Source organism: Vipera ursinii (assembly GCF_947247035.1).
Source record: "Vipera ursinii genome assembly, chromosome: 1".
NCBI classification, from domain to species: Eukaryota; Metazoa; Chordata; class Lepidosauria; order Squamata; family Viperidae; genus Vipera; species Vipera ursinii.
The window spans coordinates 177,839,453-177,859,245 of record NC_139512.1 but is presented as its reverse complement, the minus strand read 5'-3'; the positions used below and the strand labels follow the sequence as shown (position 1 = coordinate 177,859,245).

The following is a 19,793-nucleotide window of genomic DNA, read 5'->3' as shown; positions in this document are numbered from 1 at the left end:
AAACTGTCCACTACTTGTTACAGACGAAACACACATTCATGAATCCAAACTGGATTACTGTTATCTTTTGTATGTCTAGAAAATGTTTAAAATTCAGTTTATTTCTGGACAAAAAAGTGCTTATCTCTGTCTTGATTAAAAGTTGCAGCCTGATTAAAAGTTTCAGTTACATTATTTATATTGTATTTCATACATCCATCCAGGTTTTTTCCTCTGCAACCTCTGCACTATTTTATAGACTCCCATGAGTTGCAAATTGCAAAAGGCCCAGTCATTAGAAGGATAATCTTAGTGTCAATATTTACAAATCTTCTTGAGTTAAAACACCTTAATCCTCAAGAAGCCAGAATGTGCAATGATTAGATGGAAGAATTCTATACAACAATGTGTTAAAAGCTCCCTTTATAGGTATTAGATAATAAGTACTAACAATTGCCTATGTGATTACCAATAGATTTCTCCAGTGGCAGATTAAGTAATATAAGTTATTGGCCAGGTATAAATGTGACAGAGTTACAATATCTAAAACTAAATTTGTTTTACAATGCAGTATCTGAATTGTTTACTTACCAGGGAATCCCATCTTGAACATTTGTTCTTTTAAAAAGTTTGTTTGCTGTATGATAAATTACAAAACATTTATTTGCTTATTCAGTTTATATGGCCATCCATTCACCATGTGACAATGGGTGGCTAACAACCAGTTAAAAAGCAACCACAAAATAATCAAGAACAATTTAAAACAATTTGTTGAACTCAGGGTGATTCATAATCTGCACTGTCTTTCTTGAAGACTGGCTCATTCAGCATTGCTGGCACTCTGCCTGAAGTAAACTCAAATTGTCAACACCTCACAAAAGACCAGCAGGGTCAGGGACATCCAAATCTAGAGTATACTGTTGGGTAGGGTAAGGCATGACAAAAAAGCATGCTTCTTGGGTTCCATCAAACACCATCATATAATAGAAGGGGCCTGGAGCCTGCCCACACTGTCAGATTTAGTAGAATGACTAGAAATTAATGGAGACAGGCAGTCCTGCAGATAACCTAGCTTTCTACCATGAAAATCTCATAAGTACACCCAGAAGCCCAGGGGCATACAACAGAGCTCATGAGGGAGAAGGGTTACATGAGAGTACTGTGCCTAAAAAGCCACAGTCACTTAATCTTGCTAGAGTTATGTCTATGCAGAACTGCACTTTTAATAAAAAAAAAACCTTTGATGGCATCACTTAGTCAATCTGGAATACAGATGCATGCTACCTGCACTGCCTCATTACACTCATATAGGCATGTTAAGCCAGAGCTATACCTTGTATATTATTTCCCATACAAAAAATGTAAACTTATGAAGTAATTAGTTATCTACTTCAGTCAGTCACATATACATTTTACTAAGTCATAACTCCAATTATAGAAAATGAATCTCACTCCCAGAGGCTGGCTAGTTCTTCCAAAAATATCTTAACTACCGGTAAATTGTTTCTCTTGTTTCAAATAATATATACAAAAATAGAGGAAGAATTATATGATGGCCCAAATGCACTGACTTGGAAAGTTAGTTGGCAAAGGAAGAAAGCTAGAGTAAGATTGAAGGAAACAGAAGCTTTCACCTATTAAAGGGGATACTATATTACTAATTAGATGTTTGAATATGGTTAAGAATAGATTGTTAGAAACAGAAGTATTATTATAACTAGATAGATAGGATCTGTAATCAGAATATCATATCTTGGTATGAAAAGGGAAATAAGAAGAATATGCTAAGAACTTTGAATAAGGGATGCTTTTGGTTACCCAAATATAACTTGTTTTGAGATTATAAATGATTGGGATACTTTGAACATGGATGGGAAATTAGAAATTGAAAAAAGCGAAAATAGGATATGGACTAAATAAATGGAAATTGAGTGCCAATGCAATTAGGATATGCTTTGGTTAGAAAACATAATTTAAACTGATATTATTGACATTATTAGAAAAAAATTAACAAATGTTGATGTACAATTGTATATTTAATAGCAACAATAAGAATTGTATTTGCTTAGTGTGGAAAAATGGTTACTACCAAAGGAATTATATATATATATATATACATACATACATACATACATACATACATACATATATATATATATATATATATATATATATATATATATATATACACACACACACACACACACACACACATATGTGTTTGTATATGTATGTATATATGTGTGCAGTTTAAAAAAAAAGAAAAAAGAGCCACTACCACACACTTCTCCCAGAAGAACGAAGCTGAAGTCACCAGCCTGAGGATGAAGGATGAGATTTCGTCGAAACGTTGCCCTGATACCTCCAATTCTACGTGGGGAAAAACCCGAATGACCATACACACACTTCAAAAATCAGACACAATAGAACAGAGGGGAAAAACCAGCAAATATAAAATAAACCAAAGATGATGCTTGAAATAGGAATTTATTTCAGAATCTAAAATTGGGGCAGGAAAACTATTAAAGCTATTACTCCCACCATGACTGATATAAATGATATGCTTTATATTTCATGTAATATTATTATATGAAAGCAAAGAAAACCAATTGATCATTGAACCTTTGTGTTGAACCAAAGTCAACATAAACCCATCAGTTATAGTTCAACCTGAATCAAATAAATGAATGGTTTAATTCATTTGTAATTTCATATTATTTATAATGAAAGAATATTCATATTTTACATAGTTGAATACAGATGAAAAATAGCAAAAAGACACTTGCAGTCAGAACTATCTTATCCTTAGTTTATATAAATATTTGAGGAAAGTATGGCTGTGTTATGTACCTTAATGTGTAACCAAGATATTAGATAGCACTTCACCTCAATAATGTCATTTTTTTAAGTTTCTATCATAATAGTTGTGCTTCCTCGGTCTCTAGATTTTACAAGGTTATATCTCTTGATTTTTTTCTCCTTTCACATGCACACACCATTTTGTGCCAGAATTTAAATATCAAGTATGTTCAAGACTGAAATTTCTACAGTTCTAACAAACAAATTCAAACTTAATGAAATACATTTATTTTAATAATGGCACCTCAAACGTAACCAACATAAAGTAGAATTCAGTGATTTTTAAATCATTGAACAATATGATCAAAAGATAACCTTGATCAATGCCACTTTGAAGTAAAAGATTTTTCCTAAGAAACTAATTTTAGAAAAGTTTATTCCCAAACTCTGCACATTAAAATGAACTGTACAGAAAACTCTTTCCTGCCTAAACAAACATCAATCCAACATTTTTCTTTGTCTTGTTTTCTTGTTAACTGTGGAGAAGACCCTTTTAATACTGCCTCGATACTGCCAGGTTGGTCATAATGAATATTATCAATTATGTTAATCAAGATTTTGCCCTAAAGCATCACACATTAAAATCCTAATTTAAAAGTGAAATAGCTTTACACATGCTTCCTAGAAAAATCTTTATCCATTGTATATAAACTCATCTTTTTTGTATAATTACTAGAGTCCAGTATACGTCAGATCTTTAAACATTGGCTGAAAATATGGTAGTTGAATCAAAATATTACAAATAGTTATGGCATTCTGCTACCAAGCCAACAGGACCAAGAGTTACATATTCTTTGAGCTTAGAGATTTTGAAGGATTTATTGTTGGACAGAATAAATATTTGATATAATTTGATCTATTCAGGTATTCCTTTTGTAAACATAAGATTTAAAAACATATAAAAACAAAGAATTTTGGTGGTGGTTATTTTTTGCATTACCTTATTTTCTTGCATAATATTTTTCACAGAGTTTATCCCGTCTTTTTTTTTTACATTCTTTGGTATTACAGTGCGTAATAATTTGCAATGTTTTTCTTTCTTTTTCTAGTAATAGTGCCAACTGCGTATCTGTCAATGAAGTTTAAGTGCTTTCTACACTTATTTAATTCATTGAAAGGCTGAGGTTCAACTGCCTCTTTATGCATAAATTATTTTCACTTTATACATTAAGTTCTAAATGTTCTTTATTCAACAGGCTATTAATAAAAATCTTTTCAATTTATGTTTCATCTCCATCCAAAATTACATTGTGGCAGAACTGTGGGGTAATTTTTAACAAATAGTTTCATATTGTTACTTGATTCCTGAATAAAACTACACTTTCCAGTTTCTTATTATAGTATACTAAAAAGTTACCCCTTTTAATACTGATTTTTTTCAGTGGGGAAAGGTGGAGAGATAGAGTAGGGACGAGAAGCACGCTGATTGCTACCCGTATTATAAAACAAGAAGTTGGATCTCATACAAGATACTATAGATCTTGGTTTAAAAGGGAAAACAGTTGCTTTGCTTATATGTCTACCAGTTGTCCAATTTATAGAGATGCATTTATTTTTAAAAGTATTTATGCAAGCATTGTTTATTTGTCAATCTTTATAATGCTATTTGCATTATATTAAAACACAATGACAGCTGTCATAGGCCGCTTTTACGCGGCCGCACTGACAGCTGTCAAAAGACTACATGTGCGCAGCCGCCCACGCGGCCTACAAGCACACGCGGCCGTTTGACAGCTGTCAAACGGCGCGCATGCGCATTTCCATCTGAACTGTCAAAACCGCGGCAGGCCCCGGCGGCCGCCGCAAGCTGTCAAAGTTAGCGCATGCGCAGTAGCGGCGGCGAGCTGTCAAAACGCCGGCCATGCGCCAAAACCAGCTGACGGGATTCCCCTGCCTAACTAACGTGCTAGCACTGTCTCTGGGGAGATTCTGCCCTAACAGCTGACCGATTGGCCCCCTGTTCTTGGCGGGAAAACGCGCCCTGCTGATTTGCTGTCCCGTTTGACAGCTGCCTATATAAGGCATGTTTGTTCCCTGTTTTCTTGTCCGGGCTAACAATAAACAACCTGTTAAGAAAGACGCGTCTCCCTTGTCCTTCCTGCCGATAATCTACCTGGCGACGAGGATGGGATCCCGGTACTAGCTGAAGTCACGGGCCAGGAGCGTTGCTGTCCGGTCAAACCGCTGAAGTCACTAGCTAAGTCACCGACCGGACAAGCCAACCTTCCAGGTGCCGAAGTACCGCGGACCCGGGATGGCAACCCTAGGACACATAAGGGAGTTCGACGTCCGGCACCCCGAAGGATGGGAGTCGCATTTGGGCCAGGTCGAGGGGTACCTCCTTGTGAATAAAATCACGGAGGACCGCCACAAGGCCGCCGCGCTCCTATGCCTGAGCGGGCCAGCGGTGTACGATGTCGCCGTTGGCCTCTGCAGCCCGGACCCGGTCACCACCATTCCGTATGCCGAGCTCACGGACCGCCTCAGCAAACACTTCATGCCAAGGCGGTCAGAACTGTATTGGCGGCTCTCTTTCGCCCGACGGAAGCAGCAGCCGGGTGAAACCTCCACTGCTTTCATCGCGACCGTCAGGCACGCCGCCCGCAAATGCCATTTCCCCGACCTGGAGGACCGGATCCGCGATCAAGTTATCGCCGGTCTCCAGAACCCGCGTCTGCAGAGGAAGCTTGTGGCAAAGCCCACAATGGACCTCGCAGAGCTCACGCTGGAGATAATGGCGTACGAAGACAGCCATCGCGACAAAATCGAGTCGTTTGGCGAAAACTCGGGCAACTCTGTCCATCAGGCCAGGGAGCTCGACCAGGGGCCGCCGGAGCCCGAATCCGGGGTCGATGCGATCCTCTCCCGCTTCAACCGGATGACCGCCGGCCGGGAAAGGAGCCGCAACCAAGACCGACAATCGGGCCCCAACACAAAGAAGCCGCAGACCAACGCCAGACCAAAGTGTGCCAGTTGTGGCGGAAGCCATGCCCGAGCCACCTGCAGGTTTAGGAACGCGAAGTGCCACGGCTGTGGCAAGACCGGCCACATCCGATCAGCATGTCGCAGCCTAAACCGGGAGACCCTCCACGACCTTGACGAGATCCCCGCAGGTAGGACAGTCCCTCCCCGCCCTCAACCAAGGGTTATAGGGTCCGTATGCTCCCTAACAAAAACTCCCGCTAACAACATCCCCAGAGCCAAAGTTAGAACGTGGGTCAAAATACAGGGAATCCCCTGTGAAATGGAGGTCGACTCAGGATCCTCCGTTTCCATCCTGTCAGGGGACACCCTCCAAAAGATAGCAAACAAAACAAATCACCGCATTCCAATACAACCCTCCAGGGTCTTGCTGGCAGATTTTCAAGGGGCGCAAATAGATTTAAAGGGACAAGCCGTCCTGAAAGTCGATTTTAAAAAATTCTCAGGCCACTTAACAGCCCAAATAACCAAGCAACCAAGAACTAGCTTAATAGGACTAGATTGGTTTGAGGCATTAGGCATTCGCCTCGAAGGGACACACCGCATCCAAACCGATTCTTTGGAAAATATCTGCAAAAAATTTGCGGATGTATTTGACGGCTCACTGGGCAAATACAATGGCCCCCCCATCGACCTCAAGTTCAAACCAGAGGTCGGACCAATTAGAATAAAAGCCAGGAAAGTTCCCTTCGCCCTAAAACCAAAAATAGACAGGGAACTAGACCGCTTGCTCAAACTAGGAGTCCTAGAACCCACTGACAGCGGAACTTGGGAAACCCCCATAGTGACACCTGTCAAACCCAATGGTGATGTCAGAATCTGCGCAGACTATAAAGCGACCCTCAACCGCGCACTCAACCCGCATGCGTACCCAGTCCCGTCAGTAAGAGATGTTCTATCAGAAATAGGGTCCGGCTCCATTTTCGCCAAATTAGACTTGGCACATGCCTTCCTGCAACTCCCTGTAACCAGGGAAACCGCAGAAGCCCAAACCATAGTAACGCACAGAGGGGCGTTCAAAGTGAACCGCCTCCAATTTGGCATCTCCGTGGCACCTGGAATATTCCAGGAAGTCATGGAGCGCACTCTCAAAGGCATCCCCGGAGTCTGCCCGTATTTTGATGACGTCCTCATCGCGGGCGACTCCTCCCACTCCCTAGCAACCAGGCTGCACGAAGTCCTTTCAAGATTCCGCGCAGCTGGCTTAAAATTAAAACGTGAGAAGTGCTCAATCGGAGTAACCTCCGCAGAGTTCCTGGGGTACAAAATAGACAGCAAAGGCATTCACCCCACCAACGCAAAAATTCAAGCAATACAAGCCGCACCCCCCCCTAAAAATAAAACGGAGCTCCAGGCATTCCTAGGGCTCCTAAATTTTTACCATTCATTTCTACCCGGAAAAGCCACAATAGCAGAACCCCTTCACAGACTCCTGGACAAAGGGGCCCCCTGGAAGTGGACCCCACTTCACAATGACAGCTTCAAACAGCTAAAACAATTACTTTCCAGCGATACAACCATATCGCACTACAACGAAACCAAACCTCTATGCATCGCCTGCGATGCTTCACCTTATGGCATCGGGGCAGTCCTCAGCCACTCCCTTAATGATGGCACGCAAGCCCCAATCGCATACTACTCGAGGACACTTTCAAAAACCGAGCGCAATTACGCGCAAATAGATAAGGAAGCCCTGGCTATTGTAGCTGGAATTAAAAAATTCCACGATTACCTCTACGGCAGACCTTTTACAATCTATACAGATCACAAACCTCTCCTGGGCATATTCACATGGGACCGCCAGACCCCGCAAATTTTATCCCCGCGAATGCTTCGCTGGACGACATTCCTCTCTGCCTACTCTTATCAGTTAATCTACAAGCCTGGGAAGGAAATGTCCCACGCAGACGGCCTTAGCAGGCTCCCACTGCCCCAAATAGACCCTGATCCAGCTCCAGCCGGCCAAGTCCTGGCCATACAAGAACTCACAGAATGCCCAGTAACAGCTAAAGACATCGCACTTGCCACAACCAGGGACCCCACCCTCAGCAGGGTACTCTCATGGGTCACATCAGGTTGGCAATCAACCTGCCCCTCACCCCCCATCCAACCTTATTTTGCAAAAAGACAAGAGCTTTCAACACATTTAGGCTGCATCCTTTGGGGCTGCAGGGTAATCATCCCCTCATGCCACAGAGCAAGAGTTCTCCAAACACTACATGAGGGCCACCCTGGCATCTCAAAAATGAAGGCTCTGGCACGCAGCTATATCTGGTGGCCATCTTTAGACAGGGACATTGAGCAGCATGTAGCCGGCTGCTATCTCTGCCAGCAAACCAGACCCTCCCCTCCACACGCCCCAGTCCACAAATGGGAAACCACTTCCAATCCATGGTCCCGCATCCACCTCGATTACGCAGGACCGTTCCAGGGACAAACCTTTTTAATTATTGTAGATAGTTACTCTAAATGGCTGGAGGTTCTCCCGGTTTCAAGCACCACATCAGAGGCCACCATTCAAGCATTAAGGGGAGTTTTTGCCACCCACGGTCTACCAGATGTCATAATCACTGACAACGGACCTCAATTTACCTCCCGTGATTTCCAGATCTTCACGAGGAGGAACTGTATTAGACACGCAACATCGGCTCCGTTCCACCCGTCCAGTAATGGCCTCGCAGAGGTCATGGTAAAGACCACCAAAGACTCTCTGCGCAGAATGATCGTCGGAAACTGGCACCGTCGACTCGCCCGCTTCCTCCTCGCTCACCACTCCACTCCCGTGTCCACCACCGGCAAATCTCCGGCAGAACTAAGATGGGGTCGCCGACTAGTCACTTGACTCGATAGACTACACCCAGACAGGCCAGCGGCCGAAAGAACCAACAACTTGCCACACAAAACATTTTCAAAAGGACAAAATGTCTGGGCCCGGAATTATGGGGGAAGGGATAAATGGACCCAGGGGGTGGTTCTTGATCAAACCGGCCCCCTGTCTTACACCATTAACGCGGGCGGGGGACTCACATTTAGGAGGCACGCAGACCAGCTTCGCCCCCGGTCACCCCTCAACTCCTACACGCCAGAAGCGGCGGGCGGAAATCGGGAACCCCCCAGCATCGACTCCCCGGAAGAAATCCCGAGCCACCCAGACCCTCCGCCCATTCCCCCCGTAGAAGCTCCCAAAACCATTGAAGCACCTGCACCCCGCAGATCCACTCGTCAGAAGAGGCCGCCAGCATACTTAGCGGATTTCGAATGGGCCGGAAGTTCGCCGAACAGTTCCAACACCAGTTGAAAGTTACTCCAAGTTGTGTGTTCAGTTCAGGGGGGGGAAAGGGGTGCATTATATTAAAACACAATGACAGCTGTCATAGGCCGCTTTTACGCGGCCGCACTGACAGCTGTCAAAAGACTACATGTGCGCAGCCGCCCACGCGGCCTACAAGCACACGCGGCCGTTTGACAGCTGTCAAACGGCGCGCATGCGCATTTCCATCTGAACTGTCAAAACCGCGGCAGGCCCCGGCGGCCGCCGCAAGCTGTCAAAGTTAGCGCATGCGCAGTAGCGGCGGCGAGCTGTCAAAACGCCGGCCGCGCGCCAAAACCAGCTGACGGGATTCCCCTGCCTAACTAACGCGCTAGCACTGTCTCTGGGGAGATTCTGCCCTAACAGCTGACCGATTGGCCCCCTGTTCTTGGCAGGAAAACGCGCCCCGCTGATTTGCTGTCCCGTTTGACAGCTGCCTATATAAGGCATGTTTGTTCCCTGTTTTCTTGTCCGGGCTAACAATAAACAACCTGTTAAGAAAGACGCGTCTCCCTTGTCCTTCCTGCCGATAATCTACTATTAATTATCCAAAAGTAATGGCTGCCTCAGTTGCTCTTTGACCATGGCTGATAGAAAGAAGCCTGGTTGCAAGACTCTGTTCCTATGAAAAAAAAGTACAGCTAACACTCTTGCGCTAGATCTATTGTTATAATTATCAGCTGATATTTTGGTGAGCATATAACCAAGTCAGGACTGTATTTCAGTGATTCATAATTTTAACTTCTGCTTCCCTCCACTGAGGCAATATCAAAACAGGCAGGAAAAAAAATCAAAATTTATGTTCTTTCCCTGTAAATTTCTATATAAAATTGGCAAGCAACAATGTAGTGTTTGTTTGCATAACATCACTGTTCATTTTCACCAAAAGTCCTGCAAATGTATTACTGTTCCAATTTCATAAATGTTGGCTCAGACATTCTTGCTTATCTGAGATAGATATCTTAGTGATTCAATTCCTAAGCGGAGATATAAGATTGGGATCAGAAACATAATAGTTCCAAGTCTTCCTACCAACAACCCTATGAAGCATGGCATTTTTTCCCCATAAACCCATACTCCAGAACAATTTTTGAAAACAAAAAAGGTAAATTATTGACTCGCATTTAGAATCTGCATGCTTTGGGTCCCCCCCCCCTTACAATCTCTCCTAATTCAAAACCCAAAATATTTCTTGCTGTTTGTTCCCCTTAGAGCAGCTTATTCACCTTGCATTCCCAAAGATAGCCCTGCAGTGATGAAATGATTTGTTTCCTATTCTATACATATGCTATGCTACTTGGAACTCAGTTCTGTTCTCACAAGAAATTTACTTTGAATTTTTGAGAATCATATTTCACGCTCCCTATTGTGTATGTCCAGCTTGATTCTTTGCTTGGAGCTTGGCTTTGCCTCTGTGGAAGCCTAAATGAGAATTTCCTGTCTGAAATTTTGGCTACTGAGTCTTCTTAATGGCTGGTTGTCTGGCTCAGTCCACCCTTGATAGTACCAAAAGGGACAGACAATGATCTAATCTATTGTGGTATCTCACCTCCATCTTTTATAATGCTTGACCCTGGAAGCTTTTCTAAAGATCAGCCTAAGAGTTGGTCATGTATTGTTTTATATCATGTGGAACCCTGAGCTAAGTACCCTCCATCCTGACTAAATGCCTGGGTAGCCTTATGGGGTAGGCTAATTTGTAATAGCAGATCAGTCCTCTCTATTCTCAGTGAAAGTAGCTGAATGCTAATTAAATTGTGATCACAATCAGGAAATAATGCGTTTGGTGTTAGCCTTTGGTCTTTTTATGAATCTTGTTTTATTGTTATTTTTTTTATTCTGGATTATTCAGCTATAAAGTTATGGCACTCCCAAAGATACCCCATTCTATGAGGAAACCTAGTGAATTAAATAAATAAATAAAATAATAAATAAACCTTTATTGTCAAAGTACACATATATACATTGAGATTAGCTGCCCCCCCTGCTCTCTCCCCCCAACACACAGTGACAACAAACCCTCCATCCTACCACACCATGTGAACCAACTACACCACACACCGGCCTCCCAAGTCAATTCTGCATAAATTCACAGAGATTATATCCCATTTAAAAGCCTAACAGCCCACAGATAAAAGCTATTTTTCAGCCTGTTGGTACGGCTGGCTATACTCCTATATCTCCTACTGGATGGTAGGAGAGTAAAGAGATACCGTCCAGGGTGTGAGTCATCCCTGAGAATGCGTTTGGTGTTGGCCTTTTGGTCTTTTTATGAATCTTGTTTTATTGTTATTTTTTTATTCTGGATTATTCAGCTATAAAGTTATGGCACTCCCAAAGATAACCCATTCTATGAGGAAACCTAGTGAATTAAATTCAATTAATCACTATAAAGAAAATAGATCCAGGAGATAACCAAGAAACTCTTGTAAAGCATCAGCAAAATCTGCAGGTTGTACATTGTAATATTAAACAAACCTACTTAGAACTAACTCTAATGTGAAAGAACATTTTTTTCTAAGCAAAAATGCTAAGAAGCACTGGTTACTTCATTTTCATTCAATTCTCTCCTGAAAGAGAATCTGAGGTAGTTAGATAGATAACAATATGATGCTTTTCTAAGATGAAAAAGAAATCTAGTAGGCAGAATCTTAGATTGGGAAAATAGCCTAAATCCCTCATATGACTTCATTAATTTATTATTATCATTAATTCAGTTTTGCTGATATTCCATTTGATTATCTTTAGGATGCAGAATACCTTCTTTAGTAAAATTCTGCCCTTCCCTTATAAAACTAAAAGTGTTACGCTTTTGGAGTAATTAACGAATAATGTTAGCGCAATGAGAGAACAAGAGTTTGGATTTTAAATCAATCCTTTAGTAAACTCTGGAGGCATTTGATCTATTTTTTAGGATCAAGAGAGCAATTTTAAGGAACAATGCATAATACATCTAGAGTTGATTACATTTAAAACCAGTTTTCTGAAGCCTCACAGTCCTGGCCCTTTAAGGTGGGCTCGTCATATTCTGCAATGATTTGTGTGATTTCCCTGTGTGAATTCTTCACACAGCATTCTATTTTTGTTAGCCAAGAGCAAAAGAGGAAGTTCAGTTCAAGGTGAAGACATTTAAGAATTTAAAAACCTGGTGACAACTCCACAGTGTCTCTATCAAGTTCAGCCTCTCAGCCTCTCTCTTCCCCCTTCCCCCCCTCTCCCCCCCTTGCAGGTGGCCAAGGTCTCACAAAACTGCATGCCCTCCCTGACATGTCCCCACCAGAGGGGGCTGCAAGCTATCATTGATGAAGCCACAGGAGCTACCCACACCAGGATGTCCCTTGGGTTACTCACAATTGAACAGAATTGAATAATGACGGAGAAAACTCTCTGGGCTGATTTTAATGAATCTTCCTTTGAAATACGGTAATATCTTTGCAGTGGAGAAAGACTGCCCACATTCATGATACCAACTTGAAACAAAAAGCCATCTGAATGCCCTATGATCCTTTTGCATGACGGGTAGCCCAGTGTGGAGCAGAAACTGGAGGGCTACGGGACTGGGGAAGAGAATTACCATGCATATGGATTCCAAACTGAAACCTGAACTTGAAAGATGCTGTTGGGAGGGAGCGGGCGAACGAAAAAGGAAGGCCTTTCGTGCAGCGATTCACATACTGATGAGGTTTCAGAGTCAAATTTTCCAACCTAGGCAGCGTCAAAGAAATGAGAAGCAGCCATTATGGATAATCTAAGGCAGACCAGCTACGTGACCAAGGGGATGGGGTGGGGGTGTTCAGCCTCAGCAAGTTCAAGTCTTCCTTCCAGATCAAAAATGAACTTTGGCACAGGCAAGGCCGCGGAGCTTTGTTTAATCTAATATAACAGAAGAGCACAACGCTCTGTTCTTTTTGAACAAGATGCAACTTCTCAACAAGCAGATACCTACCCTACCCCCCACCCACCCCCAGCATGGATACTTGAAGAAGAGCAAGAGGGAAAACAGCAAGCTGACTTGGGCTACTACCATTATTTCCAAATAGTTTGGCATGCCTCTATAATCAGTGCTTCTGTTTCCATTTCCCCTTTTGCTTTCACTTGGCTGCTGTGTCAATGCTTCTAAAGAGAAGCAGGGCAGATGATGGCTCAGCCTCCAACCTTCATTTTAGACAAGTGCCCATCCTGCAAGTATTTAACATCCTGGCTGTGCCTATTGCAGCACACACAGGGCATTGATAACGGAAAGAGGCCAATTTCCTTGGGGTTGGAAATACTTTCCAAACTGAAGTGCTTTTTCCTCAAGCAGAAACAAAGCTGGGGGGTGGGGGAGGGGGAGAGAGAGACAGGCAAAGATGCTTTCATAGTGCCAAATGATTCCTTTCACGATAAGGAAGGCAAAAAGGTAAAGGGGCTTCTTCCTAATTTTCCTAAGTCCCCTCTTCCAAATGGACTTTTGGGATGAATGAATGGGTCTCCATATAAATAAGCAAAAGAGGGTTCATATGGGAAACAGAGTAGTACATTTGGTTTAATTCTGTTTTGCTTTTAATTCTTAAGCCCATGATTGCATCAGTACTAAATCTGAAGATAAGGAAGGCAGAATGTGTCAGATCCTGGGTTTGATTTTTCACTAGTCATTGGCATTGGGAAGACATATCTTCTGCAAAATGCCTTTGAACATATTCCTTTTTATATACTACTTTTCCAGTATCATCTGGCTGTTGTTGCTGCTGCTATTAATTCATAATTCCTGAAGCAGTCACATGGATGACCCCAGCCAGCCATGGATCATGGGAAAGGACTATATCATCATAAAGTTACCAAGCTATGTTTTGATGTTTCCCTAGCATCAATTTACCAGGGGACTGAAAACTACAGGGTGACGTTACACCAACTCCCTACAAAGAACATCATGACAAGACAGAGAATAACCAAATCCTTTATAGCAGCACAGAAAAGCTTACAGGGATCCATGCTCAGCAGAATTCTTGGCAGCAACTGGAAAGTCCAAAAAAAAATACACCATGGCCTCATTGATTATTATAGAAACAAAGAATTCTGGGTTATCACAGACTCCTAAAGTCCACATCTCTGACAGATGACTATCCTGTCTCTGTTTGAAGACCTCTAGGAAGGTGAATTCATTCTTTAATGTGGCAGGCTGTTCCACTTCTACACATCTTCTAGACATGTAGCTTAAATCAGCTTCTTTTTTCTGTTTTAACCCACTGGTTGTGTGTGGGCCAGCAGAGTATGATTCCATTCCTTTTTCTCCATGAACATCTTACAGACCACTACCATACGTTATGGCTTTATTCATCTTTTCTGTAAGTTAAAGGTATCCAGATCTATTAATAGACCCTTTCAACAGTGGGTTCCCAGACCTTTCATCATCTTGGTAAATCTCCCTTCCCCAGAATCCTGGATCAAGACCCAGCACTGAAATGCTTTTTAGTGAACCTTTCTTTTTTGCCTGAAGTCTGTCTAGTTCTCATGAAACTCTAAGGTTCTCTGGACAACACTTTGATAAACTCTAGAGAATAAAGGATTGCTTTGATTAAAAGCTATGATATAAACTGAGGACTCTGGAGATTTGGAGCACTCCCACAATTTTTCTCAAATTCTATTCATGTGATCAAAAGAAGAAAATATTCAGAAACAGACATATGAACCACTTAAACTAACTTAATTAGAATTAAATTAAAACAGTTTTACTTCTGTTCTGACTACTTGCTTTTTCATGTTTTTCATTTACATACTTTGAGAAGTGCAGGTGCTAGAAGGCCATTCCAAGGCAAAGATTAACCAAGAACTGGAAAGAGCAGTACAGCCCTATTTTGCATTGATCATCTATCCATGGCATCACTGGGGGCGTAATGACGTTTCAATGCATGAAGGCAAAGGGAAAGAAATAGCAGGCACTTTCAGGAAAAGTGCCTGAAATATGTTTTAAAAATTAATTGAAATCATGGAGGGCTTTTAAAAGGCCTAATCACAACAAATTTGTGATTTATTTATTTGTGAAAGGTTAAGTTGACTATGTTGGGACATTATACAAATTACACAGAATTATATGACAGCCCTAATGCAGGACATCCTATTATTAATGTATAAGCAAAATTTCAACCAACTATATGATAAATTAGCAGCTGCTGTTAGGCAGTAAGAATGTTGTTTAAATTATTTTGCACAAGTGAGTGTTGTACTTTCCAAGATCAGAATTTATCACTGCAAGCCTGCTTAGAAGTAGAGAGGCTCTATAAAGTTTGGTGTGGATTTAATCCTCCCAATAAGTGGATTAAAGAGCCTTAGTGAAAATCTGGCCACTGATAAATTATACACTCCTACTGTACCTTTTGTTATCACACCTGCTTCAATTCTCTTATAAAGTTTATTTTGAAAGACTAAGAAGTTCTCAAATAACAATAAAAATGTCGTTTTCCAAAATATTTATCTACTATTTCATGCACTCAGAGCTGCTTCTTTTTTTCTTCTCCTTTGCATGCTGATTAGTATTTAGGTTGTGTGTTTCCTTTCTCCAATGCTGGACTACGCCTCTCCCATGATTAATTATTTTAAAATGGCTAATGGGTTATTGCCTTGGCAGCAATGTGTCTTCCTGTCTCCGTCTCTCTCACACACATACAGACATTATGAGAAGAAGTGACATTGCAAGAATAATAAATTGGAGGATTGCCTCCCAGGATAAAAAGTTATTGATATAAAATAGATATGTGATTCTCCCCATGAATACAATGCTGCAAATTCTTTTATTCTAAGCATTTTAGCCAACTCTCCTGTAGGACAAGCATATATTTTCCTTTAAATATGGAACAAGGCATCTGGCTGATTCTAACTCAACTGCTATTACAGTTCCTGGATTCCCACGGAATGCTTTATTTTGAACCCTAAATTTTATATTAAACTTTATTTTTTCTAAGGGAGAACCCGGACAGTGAGTTAGCAGTTAGCAGAAACGAAAGCAGAGGAAAGACCTGTTCCTTTAGCTCTCCAACCTCTTCTCTATTCAGCTGAAGGGTTGAATGGAAGGAACAGTCATATTAATTTGACCAGGACCAAACCTCTCCGGGTGATACTAATCTGCTGGATTAGGAGTCACACAGGGAGGTTTCCTGTTATTCAAGCCAATGGAAATGCAACCCCCCTTCAAAGTTGCCCTTACTATTTGGATGTTTCATACATTCAGCTTAGAATACAAGGCGGCCATAATTTGAGACCAGCCAATAAACCAGAAGATGTAGTTGCAGGTAAAAATGAGTTTTTTTGTTCAACTGGACTGTCACTTGGTGAGATAAATAAATTAGCAAGGTAGTCATAAGCCATTACTCTTATCTCCAGAAGCCTCTAGCTCAGAACTGCCACATAGAGTTGCTCCCATTCTATACTGCACAATTGGCCTTCACATAGTTGATGATTTGCAAAAGAATCAGTGACACTTCCCTTTCTGGGCAAAGTAATAGTAATTAACTGGTTCACCAGGAGACAGGAGGGCACTTGGGGGGGGGATCAGCAAACAGACATGATGACCTTATCCCCAAGGAGGGTGAATACAGCAGCATGCATACACCTCCATTTCTTCCAACTTAAAAAAAATCTTGAAGAAGTAACACTATTTTCTAATTCACAAGAAGCTGCAATATGGGATAGTGGTGGCCCCACTGCACTCTACCAAAATACAGCTAACCAGGTAGACAGCAAAAACAGAAAACAGTTCTAAATCTTTGCAGCTTAGCTTGAAAGCTATACTTAGAACAAACCATGATAAAGTCTGAACTAAGCTTGTTATTTCCTTCATGCAGAGTGATCCCTAGCTGTTTTCAGTTAAGATGATGGCAGATGCCCTTGTAAGTCGCTCCAAGTCCTAGAGAAAGCAAGGACTATAAAATTATCAATATTAAAAAAATATTAAAAGATATGGTGAGGTCCAACAAAAACAACCTTGGATATCCACCAAGATGATAAAAACAATTTCATTACAAAATGAACTGACCAGTTTAAACTGTACCAACGAGGATATAAACAAGCAATTTCAAGCTATGTCAATTATATGAATTTACACTTTTTTTTCTTAGGGATAAATTTAATTTTTCTCTGTTTTTATTTTTCCAGTTTCTTATTTTAAACGTAAAACTTTACAAAGATTAGGCACATTATATGTGTTTCACAAGAAATGTCCCTAATCAGAAAGCATTTTGTGCACAGATGAGTGAATTTTCATTAGATATATGAATGTCATAGAATAATTACATTTTAACACAATTAAAATAGTACAGAAGCATCAATTAACTAGGTTTACATTAAAATGTGAAGACCAGCATTTATCCCCACCTACAGGGGAAATTATTTATTGTTTAGGAAAAATCAAATGGCTGTATCAACCAACTCATCAACTGCCTCAATTTACCCACCCTTCAGAAATAAGTAGGACTTAAAACCACAGGAAAAGACTGCAGGATCAGATCTAGACATTCAAGAAAAGCAAAATATTTTAGACAGCCTTTAGGCCACAGACATTCAAACAGAGCTATAAAACCCAAGGGGCTACCTCATTAATTCATGCTTTTAATGGTGCTCACTGAAGCAGTTAATTATTTCTTACTAGCTGCTAATTGTTTTTCTTGGACATCGAGCTTCCTGGCTTTGCAATTTACCGCTGTAGAATCTGTCTGATTTTTGAAGGCAGGGAGTAAACACTTCTCTACTTATCAAGAACATATAGCACACAAATAGCCAAACCTGGGCTACAAGCTGCCGAACGATAGTTCTTTTTGCTAACCAGACGGGAGAGGAAAGATTAGGAAAGCTGCTTTTTTCACCACTGTAAGAGAAGTGGCACTTGCCATCATTATATTTTTTTAAAAGATTTGTAACTGGCCAATTACTAGAAATCCAATTGTTGCCTTTTTGAATAAACATAAAAAATGCCATCATCATGCTATGAAAAATAATCCATTTTTTCCTTAGTCTTTTTATTATACAAACCCACCTAAGTATCCACCAATGGGAATTGGCTGTACTGGAACAACAGAACCAATTATGCTAAATGCTATCAAACATGTAAATGCAAGACTTGCTCATGACCAAAAACTGCATTACCCAAGCTTCAATTGCTGTGCTTTACTGTCTTATGAATTGGATGCCAGCACACTGTTATGTCGCAGGTTCTTCGCAGGAAGAAAGAGGCAAGTGAGTTCAGGAAAGCTCACAATTTATTGCTTGCAGAATCTGAACTGAGAATTGGGCTGCAACTAACAGCAATTTTTTAGCCTAGCCCACGGGTCGGCAACCCGCGGCTCCGCCCGGTGCCCACGCACCTCTTCGAACGGGCAGTGGTGCGCGCGCACCTCTCCAAATGGAAAGTGGCAGCTTTGCAGACGGGCCGCGGCAGCTTTCCCAAGAAGCGGCGCCACTGCCCATTCCGAGAGGTGCGCGAGCACCTCTCCGAACGACCGGAGGTGCGCATGCACCTCCCCAAACCTTTGGAGAGGTGCGCGCGTACCTCCGTGCGAACGGGCAGCGGCGCCGCTCTTTGAGAAAGCTGCCGCAGCACGTTTGCAGGCTGCCAAAAGCGGCAGCTTTGCAGACAGGCCGTCACCGTCGGGCAACCGGGAACCGGTTCCATCTCACTTAAAAAAATGGCAACTGTGTGCGTCCGCGCATGCGCAAGAAAAAACTATTTTGCGCATGCGCAAAATGTTGTTTTGCGCATGCGCGTGCATGGATGCACGCACACGGCTCCCACTTTTTTTAATGTGTGATGGAACTGGTTCCCAGTGGCTCTTTTCCTTTTTCAGGTTGCCGACCCCTGGCCTAGCCCCTAGGCGGCAGCCAATAGGTTTAAAGCAACCATTGCTGCCTAGGGACAGCCAATAGCAGCACTGGCGACCTGGAGTCTAGGTTGCTGGAGAGCCGTTACAATTGAGCCCAAAACATCAAAACACACCTTGCAATTTTCAAAACTGATCTCTAAATTAGCTTTCCTTGCAGTCTGTCTCTCTCTTTGTTTCCCCTCCCCCCAGCAAAGTGGCAAGCAGTTCCACCGGTCAGCTGAAGAGGAGGAGGAGTGATTTTGATGTTCCCTGCCAGCTTCCCACATTGGGAAAGGTGGCAGGAATTCAGCAGTTGCCCTGCTCCCACTGCTTTTTTGCCCACCTGGGGTCATTCTGTTTCTCTGTTTAGGTAACAGAATATCTCTTGAAATGGTGACCTAATGGGGCATGGATTGTCTAGTATGATTCTAAATATGTTACCAATAGATTTGCTCCTCCTTTAAAAAAAACCAAGACTCCTAACCAAACCATGACCCTGATTGTGATTGAACTCTTATTCCTGCATCTTAAAAAAAAGTACCTTTTCCTTTCCTACCTCTGATGGATGACCAAATATAAGGAAACTGAAAATACTGACAATTTAGATCTGTTTAAGCCATTACCAAATGTTCAGTAAGGCAGAAAAAAAGACCTTGAGAGCCATGGCCATGTCAGGCACCAGAATATGATTCCACACATTCCCCATCTCCCTGATTCTGTGCTTTATTGCAATGTTGCAAAGAATAGAAATAGAAATAAGAGCTTTAATGTGTGCTCAGGCATGCAGTATAAGATATACTAATGGCTTATCAGAAATTTTGGCTTAATAGCTACAT

General features: G+C 41.9%; 1 protein-coding gene across 2 annotated transcripts in view; it reads right to left on the bottom strand.

Moving 5' to 3' along the window:
- NRP2 (neuropilin 2) overlaps window positions 1-19,793 on the bottom strand; it is a gene marked incomplete at its 3' end in the record, with an annotated part of 194,062 nt that overhangs the window by 129,910 nt on the left and 44,359 nt on the right. The window lies entirely within an intron of this gene.